At 43.5% G+C, this 11729-nt stretch overlaps 1 protein-coding gene across 10 annotated transcripts in view; it reads left to right on the top strand.

Annotated features, from left to right (window-relative positions):
* Positions 1 to 2553: 2553 nt before the first annotated feature.
* The window catches only part of PPFIA2 (PTPRF interacting protein alpha 2), a 359571-nt gene continuing 350395 nt past the window's right edge, over positions 2554 to 11729 (top strand). For all 10 annotated transcript variants that reach the window (XM_074870681.1, XM_074870680.1, XM_074870675.1 and 7 more), the window contains exon 1: positions 2554 to 2784. The gene's annotated coding sequence lies outside the window, so the exon portion shown is untranslated. The remainder of the gene's footprint in view (positions 2785 to 11729) is intronic.

The raw sequence follows: 11729 nt of genomic DNA, 5'->3' as shown, positions 1-11729 counted from the left end.
CTGAGTTCTAGAGTTTGAAGCTGCAAATCCTGATCTGACCTACGTAACTTATTGTACAGAGAGTAGTCTGCTTTAACTCCAAAGAAATGAAAAAAAACCCCAAACAAATAATGAAAAAAACCTCATCAGATATGCCCTTCTTTGAAGAAGTTCATACCAGCCAGCCTGTGTGACTGCCTGCTGAACATGCTTGCTCTCACAAGTGCTTTCTGAGCTGCTTAGTTTTTCCTCACTCACCTATTTCAAAGCTCAGATTTGTTGTGATAGCCATGTGCATAAGTCTCTGATGGATGATGAATCTTGCTCTCAGCTACAGTGTGATTGTCAGGCAACTGCTCTAGTGGTTTGTACGCTGAAGATAAATTGTCAGGATAAGGATCTGAAATGACCAAAAAAAGTGGCAAAAAGCCACCTGGAATAGTGGCACAGCTGGAGTGGAAGAATTATTTTATTTTGGGTCTTTTAACCCATGCATTGCACTGGAAGGCCAAGTTCTGGCAACAAATTCTGGCATAGCACCAGTACTTTGCACTTGTTTCTGAAATGGCCACGTTGACAACCCTTCTCAGAGATTTGCCTTCTACGATACATGTGCATCCCCTGTGCATTTACATTTTCCACAATACAGGAGTAACCCTACTGTGAAGCCACCACAGCAGCAAGAATTGCTGAGCCTGAACCCGCTGTTGGCCGTGGCTCCCCCACCTCTCCAGCACCCTTCTAAGGCGGATGAAGTGACTTCAGTCTTCTGAAGCAACACAGTCAATCCTGCATGGATGAAATCTTTTTGGGGGGACGTGGAAGAAATATAAGCAAATACTGCAATGTTTCTTGCAAGAGCCACGTTTGCGTAGTTGGTACCAACACATCGTCCTCCAACTGGGATGAACTTAATTGCAAATGAACGCTCGGAAAGCCCTGACTTTAAATCGGTTTCTGGTACTCCTTTACTCGCGACGCCCGGTTCGCAGGGGAACACCCGCCAGCATGCCGCCTCCCTACCTCCCCATCCCCTTCCTACCCGCCCGCCTCGGGTCGCAGGGCGGGAGGGTGAAGGGCCATCCCCGGGGGCAGCGGGCCATCCCCGGGGCAGCGGACCCCCGCCGCCAGGCCGGGCGAAGGCGGCGTTTAGCGGCTGAAGGGCCGCACCCCGCTGCCCCGCCGGGCCCCCGCGCTGCCGGCTCGGCGGCCTTTGCTGGAGCCACCCCGGGGGCCGCGCCCGCGCGCGCCGCAGCCGTTGGGAGCGGCGAGCGCCCAAGGGCCGGGCACACGCCCGCCCGCCCTTTGTGACGGCCCGCCGGGAGCGGCCGAGTTGAGGCGAGGGGAGGAAGCGCCGCTCTCCGGTTAGGCTCGCACCCTAGTGTCCCCCCCCCTTTTTTTTTTTCTTTTTCTAAGGAGTGGGCGTGAGGGAATTAGCGCCGTGCGAGCCGCGAAGCAGCAGCAGAAGCTGCCTCTGGGGAGCCGCGTGCGTGAGGCAGGGGGAGCAGACGTGATTACTTCAGAATTTATTTAAGGACCGGTGGAAACCACTGCAGCGGCTTCCAGGGGAAGTCCCTGCCGCCGCCGAGGAGCTCGCCGAGCCCAGCAGCGCCCGTGGCCGCTCCCTCCGCCTCCGTCGCGGCCTCTTTCCGCCGCCGGCCGCCCTCCGGCCCCCGGCGGTACCGCCCGCCCGGGCTTCGGCCGCGGGGAGGGGGCGCTTGCCCACGCCTGGCGTTTCTAAATGCGTAATATTAATTACACGCCTGGACTATTCAGATTATAGCAGGTTTTACCACTGCTTTGTCATGGTCGGATTACAGCAGATGATACGTTTTATTACACTATATATCCGATTAGATGAGATGTACCCGTGTTTGCCTGAACTCTTTTAAATTACAGAATGTAGCCGTTCAGAGCTCTCATGCCGTTTTCAGTACAGGCATCACCGAGTAATTGGCCAGGCCCCGAGCAGTGCGGCGGTCGGCAGAGCCCGGCCCTTGGCGGGGAGCCGGTGGCGGTGCCCCGGTGCCGCTGGCTCTGCCCCGCGGAGCGGAGGCGCCCGGGAGGCGCAGGCTGGGGCGCGGGCCGTGGGTGACCCGCCGGGGCTCTCCCAGCTCCCACTGCCGCCACTCCGGCGCCGCGGCTCCTGCTCGGTACCGCTGAGATCCGGCTCTGGACGGTGCCGGCCCCGCAGCGATGAGCTGTGGACAGAAGGTTTCTTTCTGTGAAGCAGAAAACCTCGTTTGCTTTTAATCGTGCGGGGAGTGGTGCGTGCGTGTGGACTTGAGTCACGCACAGAGGCATAGTTAGCCTGGGAGGCACTGAAGAACCAGAGAAGCCAGATACCGCTCAGTTAAGTTTAACAAAAGATGAGAAATAAAAGAAAGATGCTTTCGCCCCGGCCCCTCCCCCCTGTAATCGCTTGCCTCCAGCTGCAAAGATGCTGCTGCTCGAAAGGGGCTGCTGGAGCTTTAAGAACCGTTCCCCCCCCCTCCTGCTCCCGACAATGGTCTGAGCCAAGCTCTGCTTCCCAAAGCAAAATTTGTAATATGCCATTTTTCCCATGGATGCTTCTCCTCTTGGCTGCTGACGAAGTGACCGAAGAAAATGCTCAGGTGCCAAGCAGACAGTCTTGCCGGAGGACGGGTGCGGGGGCTTGGGGTTCCTCGGAGCAACGCCTGTGTCACCATTGCTAGGAAGATGGTCCAGGAGTGCTCGGCTGTGTGAGTCCCCGCTCGAAGCCGGTGGAGACTGCGGTTGTTATTGATCAAGTGAAATAGCAGACGCCGAAATAAAAGCCACTAGGTACTGAACCTTCTATTTCTGAGTTAAGCATTCCCTCCTTAGCCCCGATATCCTCCGAGAGGTGAGGTGCAAATGCAAAATCTTGCTGTCTGCCTCTTGCTGTAGTACTTGTGTGGTATTTAAATGCATTTCTGTAATGGGAGTTGGGAGTTGGGGAATTTCAGACTAAAAAACGTGAAGGCAACTTCTTTTTTTTGGTGCGTTTGAGGGAGATACGAGACCGGAGGGATGACATAAAGAACAAATAGTTGGAATGAGTCCTTCTTTTAAGGTACTGTGTTGATCACCCCTCCTGTGTGGAAGGAGCGCAGGATGCTTCTGTTAAAGGTGATATCATAGTTTAGTGGAGACTGGCAGGTAAGGAGTTAACTAGGAGGAGGAATATGCATGTAATGCAACTCAGACAATAGGAAGGATTTTCCTTATGGAATTACACCGTGCTGCCTAAGAGCAATCTTGCTGAGAACATCTGATAAGACATAATTGCAGTAAGAACTGGATTTATCAGCCACTATAGCTATTTAACGATTTGAAAAATATAGCTTGTAAATGCAAAATATCCGGAATGATCCAATGAAATGAGTTTTCAAGCTGATGTCACTGGACTAGCTAGAATATATGGTAGTTAGATTTCTACTTCTTTTTCCTGCAGCAAAATTACAAGTAACTTGAAATGACTCCTCAACCTTGCTGTTCAAATCAAACATCTGAGTATACAGAAAACAAGCTTTTGAAACCAGTTATGGACAGAAAGGTGAGGGAATAAAATTAGGTTCACATCTAAGGTGGTAGTCTTCAAGGTGAGCAAAATGAATGCTTGTCTAAGAGCTTTTGTCAGGCAGAAGCTAAGTAGGGTTCTGTCTCCTCATTCCCAGAACATGCCCAAGTGAAAGAAGTCCAGCTGGTAAATTATTCCCAGGCTACATGAGATTGCAGAGGTGTTTGTTACAACAGCACTTTAAATAATTCCAAGACTCTTGGACAATTGAGGTAACAGAAGATGTCAAATAGGGTGGGGTCCAATGAGAAGAAAGATGACAACTTTTTTCATTTCATATGCCTTATAGGATACGTACCACAGAAATTTCAAGTAGTTTTAGAAAAAGTCAGTATTAAGGATGCACTTTCACACCTGGTCCGTACATGATTATCAGCATCTGTAGACAGAAGATAATATAAGGGAAGTGCTATCAATTTAGTTGTTAGTGGAATAGCTCCTGAAAAGGGCTTTATATAACTCTTAACCAAGGGTGGGCATAGCCTGTGCTGTTTGTTGCAATTTTTGTCCATTCACTCATCTGGATGTCTAAACCGAGCTGCAGAATTCCTAATTGAGCTAATACTGAGTTCACTCTTGATGGAGACATAATGCAGCTAATCTTATAGATTTGCTGTGACATTTTTTCATACAACCTGAAAAATGTTTAATGCGATGACAATGAACCGCATTCTTTCCCCCTCTCATAGAACAAATTACTTTAAACAGTCGTTGCTTTTTTGCCAGTTAAATGTTTTGTGTTTAGAGGGGAAACCTGTTCGTGATTTCTCCTAATATTGTGGGTAATGGTCATATAACATCCAGCATGCTCTTTAGGCATTCATAACACACATTTGTGATTTTCATGGTCCTGTTTGGAGGTAGTAAAATGACAGGAGGTTGACAGCTTGCCTATGTTAGTGACTTTTCCAACCATCTACACTGATTCAAACCCACTGAAGTCCATGATGGAATTTCTATGAATTTATGCAGTTGTTGGATTAGGCTCCATGCAGATGGTTGGAGAAAACACTGAACTAGGAACCAATCAATTAGGAATAGATTTTGCCGTAGATGGTATAGTAGATACACAATGGACAAGGAAGAGAATGTATTTAGAGAACTTTCAATGTGCTGCTTCACAGGCTGCCATTGTGTATGGCTATGATACCTGAGCACTTCAGGTCTAGAACTACTATTAAAATAAGTGCTTAGGCTTTGTTTCACATAAGAAGATTTCTAAAGTTATTACATTGCCTAAAAGTCTTGTTTGATTTTAAGGGAAGCAGTAATTTGTCAGGATCCTGCTCCCGCTTCAGAACCTCTCAGAGGGTTTGGGATAGTCATAAGGTACTACAGAAGTTCAGTATCCGTTGCAGACCTTGCGAGTTTGGGGCATTTCATGTTCTCCCTGAGCAAGGGAACTGTAATGCTCTGCAGCTCCTGATGAGTCCAAGAAACGGTGTTTGTGTATTACCAGTAAAATGCTGGTGACTTAAATGCATATTTCATTGAGGGATTGCTTTACTTGCGTTCAGAATACCAGGTAAAGTGGTAAACTTTTTACTGCAGATATACTAAGTTCATTATCAATCGAGCTGGTTTTTTTTCTTTTTAAAGAAAGAGAAACATTTAAAAGTCTTATTTTTGTTGACTTAGATGATTCAAGCATAACTTTATGTTGTATTACTACAGGGCAAGTCAGCCTTTTTCTGGCAAAGGAACACAAAATTTCTCTTTTTTTCCTTTGAGTAAAAAGGTACATAATGAATGCATGTTTAGGTATGAATGAAGTGTATGTCACCTTGTTAAGACCTTTCCCTCCACTCCTTCCTCTTCTTTGCAGTCCTGGCTGTAGAGGAAGTATTGCACAGAATAATGTACAGGAGGGCTTACTCTGTTATCATGGACTTCTGTGGTCCTGAAGATATGGCACAAAGGTGTTTAATCGACCTCTTGCAGTTCCTAAGACCAACCGAAAGAAATTCCATCACCCTCAATGTTCTTTCTTGGATGCCTGTGTTCCCTCGTATATAATTCAGCGTGCATTCGGTCATATCCTAACAGCAAGATGGCTGCCACTTAGTAGTGGGCTGCTGCTACTGTAGTTATCTGGCCTGTTCCTCACTTACTCCTGAGGACCAGGATGATTAATGAAGGTGTTCATTATCTGTTCCCTCTCCACTTCCATTCCTCCCCAACTCCTTTTCTGACTCAGTTTTTTGGGGGGATCAGCCTGCAGTTCTCCTCTAGTGACACAAACAGCTGCATGACTTGCTAGATGCATGGTTGGGCACCACTAGTATAATTAAGTAGGATTTGAGGTATCAAATTAGGAGACCAAGTTGGCTGCCTGAAGTACTCCTTCTTCATCTTCTCCTTTATCTTTCATGTGACCAGAGTCTTGGTAAAGAAATCCTTAGTAAATTACTTTAGTGGGAATTCACTCAGTTTCTGCAAAGTTGACTCCTGATAGCTGGTTACAGATCTCTGAGTTTGCTCAATTCAACACCACATATCTTTCTTTTGAGAAGAAAGCAAGTCTGTTTCTGGGTTCTTGGGTTTGTTTGCGGCTTGGTTGGTTTGTTTGTTTGGCTGATTGATTGTTTCTTGAGAGGATGGTGTTAGGAAAGCTTTTTTTTTTTTTTTCTGATGAGAATGTGATGTGTTCATATTTTTATTTCTCATTAACGGCATAGTCAGAAAACTTCCTAAATGTATGAAGGACCTTCATGCCTTTATGTATGTTGTAAACATTGACTTGATAACAGATTATGACCTTGAATAGGAACAGCATCAGTGTTGAAATTTTGGGGAAAAATATTTATTTATATTTACTGTTACTTCCCTTTAGATTCTAGAAGGAGCATATACCACTTAACTACTGTCATACCATACATATGTGTTCCCCTGACAAGCTAGGCTTCAGCAGCTTTTCAGTCTTTATTCCAAAAATATTTTTTCATTATTTGCTTTACTGTGATTCACTGGGTAGGTGAAAAAATATAAAGCATTAAAATCTTTCTTCAAACCTTTCTTTTGTTTAAACCATTTGAATGATAAGTAAAGCCAGAATATAAGTGAGGCCATAGAAGTTATTCAAGACTGTTCAAACTTTTAAATTTAAAATGTTCTGAGACGTGGCATTTTATCATCCAGTATAATATTTTAGTGTATTTTTTTGTGTATATTTTCTGACAAAGAAAGGAGTAGCCTACATTGCCAAAAAATAAGCACAGATTTTTGTTTAAATTTGGATGTCTAAAAAAGTATGGCTTTGTTTCCCATCCTCATGTGGTTATGTTTTCAGGTTTCTCTGGCTTGTGTTTTTTTTTAATGTCACTCAGACATTAGAACATTTAGTATAAATGGCAATATTTGAAAATGTGGCCATACTTGTAATCAAGTATAACTGAGGTTTATTTTTTTTTTTAATAACAATTTTCTTTACTTTCTGTAGAAGTCTTCCAAGTATATAGAGGCCCAAATTCTCCACAAGGCAGGCCATCCTAATAAAATCAATGTGGTGTTTTTGGTTTTTTTTTTTTTTTGTATGAATGCCATGAGATGAGCCACAATGTGGGATTTTTTTGGAGTTTTTTATTTCAAATTTCTCTCTAGCCTTATTTAAATGTACATTAGATTTCAGAATCTCTGTGGTAAATGAGTGAATTCTTTGGACTTAAAGCTCTCACATTCACTCATGGAATTACTCAGTGTGGAAGGGACCTTTGGAGCTCATCTGTCCCAACCCCTGCCCAGTGCTGGGCCAACTGCAAATTAAGATCAGGTTGCTTAGTGCAGGTTTGGAAAATAAAAAGAAGATTCAAAAATCACTGTAAATTTCTGAAGTTTAAGGCAGATATTTATACACTCCAATTTTGCTTAGACTTTGTCACATTACCTGATAATTATAAGAGAAGCTACTTTGCAATTTAGAATTGTGGCAATGCAATTCAAGTTTTTTGTTGTAAACTTAAGAGAAGCGGTTCTGATGTTTCGTGCATATTGTTGTTTGTCTTCATTTATCCTTCTTTTACTCAAAGCTCTGAATTCTTTTTCCCTAATAAGACTCATCAAAGATAGGTAACTGTAATTTCCTTGTAGTAGTTGATGGGACTATATTGAATGAAAGGAATACTACCCTGGGATAACAAAAATCTTAACATAGGAGCTGGCACATGCACACTGAATGGAGAGATTAAAATACATGCACAGACTCAATGAACATATTTTTGCTTCTGAATTTCAGTGTGCACACAGAGTTGAATGAGGAACCAACAGCCCATTAAACTGTATAAAACCAGTTCAGAGGAGTAGAGGGCTGGGAAACTTCATCCTGATCTTTGATCTTTTGGGGCTGTCTCTGGTTATATAGTTATATGCAGGCAATTGTATGACAGGGGAGCAGGATCTCAAACCATTGGCTGATAAACACAATTAGTAAACATGAAATATCCAGATGTCAGTTGATGACTGTATTTGGTCTATCCAAAAGTTATGGTTTAGAAAATCAGTAAGAATGGAGGACAAAAAGGAAGTTTAAAGATGGTCCATTATTTATCCTGCTGAATCCTGTTCTGAGTGGAATTGATATCTACAGGAATTAGTAGGAACTGTGTACTTGAGACAAACACCTGCCACATATGCATGGATCTGTTATTCCTGAACTGTATATATAGCCAGTAAGTCCAGGATGCATCTGACCTGTCTATATGAAAATTGATTTATACATGTATAGTGAAATGTATCTGAGATGTCTCAGAAGTTCTGTAACTTGCAGAACTCACAGATCAGCCACAGAAACACATGTGGCATGGTAGGTCTAAAATGTAATAGAAGTGGGCCTGCCAATAGGCTTATTCTGAGCCTTTAAAAACTGCAGCATTGCATGTGACTGTGTCTCCCCTATAAATACAATTGAAAAAGGCATATATTTTTCACAGAAAGAATGATTAATTCTAGTTATTTTACTAGAAAGATCACTTTCAGTGTCTAATTATTGAAATCCTTCCTGTATAAAATATACTTCAGTTTAACACAGATTTATGGTCTTCAATTAATGGGGCAAGAATAGGTAGTTACAGTAATTCCTTCTGATTTCAGTGTATGAAATGTTTCAGTTGATTATGTTATGAAACCACAGTAAAAATTGTTGTGATTTTGGCATTTTTTAATCACCAAAATTAGGTTTAAAATTCAAAGTTACATAGAAGGAAAATCAGAAGTTGCTTTCTTTCCCCATCGGAAATTTAAAAATAAAATTACTCAGGGTATGACCACATTAGCAATCAGACCTAGCTGTTCATAGCAATACTATTTTTGTTTTATGTGAATCCTTCAGATGTTTCCATCTGCATTGTGTTGGCTTGGTTCACTGTGTGCTTTTGGTGTGTGCAAACTAAATTCCTTCCAGCTGTAATTAAACTGGAAGCTGACTCTTAAATCTAATGTCCTGACCCTATGTGTGAACCACATCATCATGTGGTTAACCAAGGGTTGTCTAATACATGCACACCATCAGAAGGCTCTGGAAACTTCAAGAAATCTTGTAACTCCCTGACGTGATTCACTTCCTATATAAAGATACAAATGCATATGTGCCCTGCTATTTGTCCTCAGCTGCCAATCTACTACTAAACTGTGATCGATCTGTTTGCTGACACTCTTCCTCTACTTTTGTTGGTTTTGGTGGTCCTTTCTCTGCTTTATCTGTCCCAGCTTTTGTTACAGCCCCTCTTGATGAACCTCCCTTTTCTTTTTTCCTTTTTATCCTTTCTTTTTAAAATTCTTCAGATATTCTCAATATTTTGATTCCTTCCTGCTATCAAGCAGACAATTCATAAAGTGTGCAATAAGGTCCTGGGGAAGTGGGGAAGAAGGCCAGCATTTCTTGGGAACAGTGTTAAATGGTGGCAGCCTCAGGACATCGAAAGCATCTATCTGCTGGCAGGTATAAGAGTGATAAATGCCAGATAAAGTTTAAAAAAAAAGAAAAAAAGAAAAAGAATTATTTTCTAAAGGCAAGAAGAGACAAATTGTAGTAAATCAGAACAACATGGCATACATGTCTTTCATGAAGAGCTGTAAGAAATCTTTCTTTGGGAGCCCCACAATAAGCCTGCAGTTGTTCAAAATTTTGTTCCTTTTTTCTGGGTTAATGACCCAGGAACACCCTGAGAAGTCAGGTTCCCTTCAGAGTTGTTGTGGGGTCCTCGTTGCTGGCTCCCACAGAAGTTCCATGTGAGGACATGTCCCAGGATTCCCTTTTCCCCTGCTCCTCACTGTTGCAAGAATCAATGCATCCCTTTATGGCACGCCCTACCAGCATTTCTGATCTGGCCCAGGTTAGCATACTGCTTTTCTCTATCTGGCTCCAAACTGAGGGTAGGGAAAGTGAAAGGATGCATGTGGTTCCAATGGAATAATGGCACTGATCTCCAAACTGCCAGAAAGCAAGGTACCTCACCAGTCTGACTGCAGGAACTGCCAGACCTTTTAAAGATTCTCCCGGGGCTGTGAGCTGTGGGAGAAAACTTCCAAATAGCAACTGCCTACATCAGAAACTGCCCACCCGTTCCCTGCCTTCTCTGCGGTCTTACTCATAGACCAAGTTTGTTACTTGTGCCATGTCAGGATAACGCAGCCCAGGCTTTCAAAGTAAGCACAGTGCATGGTCCACTCCCCTCCCTGAATGCAGCAGCTTAGGGGGAGAAGACGTGGTAATAGTGCCATGGATTCCATGCAGCCCCACAACCACTTATATATATGGCTTGCCACATCCCCGTAATGACTATAGGAGGACATTTTCTATCTAGTTTGAATACAGGGTGCTAAGGTAGGAACAGCTGTCGGCCCAGAGGTTTCCCTGCCTGTTCCCCCACACACACAGCATCGTGTGTGAAAAATTGCACCACTCTCTGCCAGTGCCTGTGAGCAGTGGTAGTGTATGCTGTGCTGTTCAGATCATAAACTTGATCTGCGTGTGCAGGACATTGGAGATAATTTCTTGAATGATGTATGTTCACTGCTGAGAATCCCCTGGGGCAGGAAGCGTGCCCCATGATCATGAGGCAGGAGAGGTTCAGTGACAATCATCTGAATTGTTTTCTTTGGTCTTGAAGAATAAGCATGCAGAGACTTTGGTCTCTGGCCCACCTGCTGCATACTGAAAAGGTGTGATTAAACTGAGCAAGTGGCAGATGGCCTTGGATGTTTGAGTTGACCCTTAGCTCACAGTGAACTTGACCATCCCAAGCTGGTTAGCCACAGGTGGGGCCTGGGTGGAGACACTCCAGAGTGATGTCCACTTGCTGAGTGAAATGTACTCCCACAAGTGAGAGGATTGTGGAGGTAAGACAATGTCTCCCCCCCTGCTGGTAGTTCCACATCTCAAGGTATCTGTGGTCAGTGGACAAAGTGGTTACATCAGCAAGAACTCCCTGAAAGCTGTTCAGACTCTGCAGGGAAGTTGAAGTGTAGGAGGATGAGTACTCATTTATTCAAACTGTCCTTCTGCTGGTGCAGCTGCAGAGTTTAGTCACTCCCCATCTGTGGTGCCTCACAGTACACACTGTCCATACTCAGAAGAGGAAGCGGTAGGTACCATGAAGTTTGGTTGATAATGGTGCAAATGTTTTTAAACTTGAAGTTTTTTTATGGCGATGGAGGCACTGATGTATTAATGTCATTTCAATTTGAAAAGCCATTGGGTGCTTCCTAGTGGAGCCTGTAGTTCAGGAGAGGCAAAGGTTTCTGGAATAGAAAGTTTTGAACCTCATGAGTAATGGAGATATGCAGCATCAAATCAGATAATCTTGAGTAAATACACCTGACCTAAATATATCGGAGATGTGAGGAACTTTTCAGTATCTATCACTTCAAGCTATTAACTGCTTCTCTTGCACCTAATTAATTACTAAGTGGATAATAGCCACAAGCAAACTTGACATTGCCTCAAGTCCAGACACTTTAAAAACAGGATCAAACACTACCTGAAACTTCAGTAGTGAAGCTATTGCCTGTGAAAGCTACGCAGTAGTAGCTGATAATTCATGCTGAAATACCAGTGTTTGGTGCCAACTTTACTAGTTATCACATCTGCCAAAAAAATGAAAATTAAGAATACTAAATTCTGAATGAGCATTCAGAATATGATCAAGGCCAGCTAACATTAGCAAAGCTCTGT

The sequence above is a fragment of the Strix uralensis genome, chromosome 5, assembly GCF_047716275.1.
Source record: "Strix uralensis isolate ZFMK-TIS-50842 chromosome 5, bStrUra1, whole genome shotgun sequence".
NCBI lineage: Eukaryota > Metazoa > Chordata > Aves > Strigiformes > Strigidae > Strix > Strix uralensis.
Note: the sequence above shows the minus strand (reverse complement) of the source record. Positions and strands in the feature narration are given on the sequence as shown.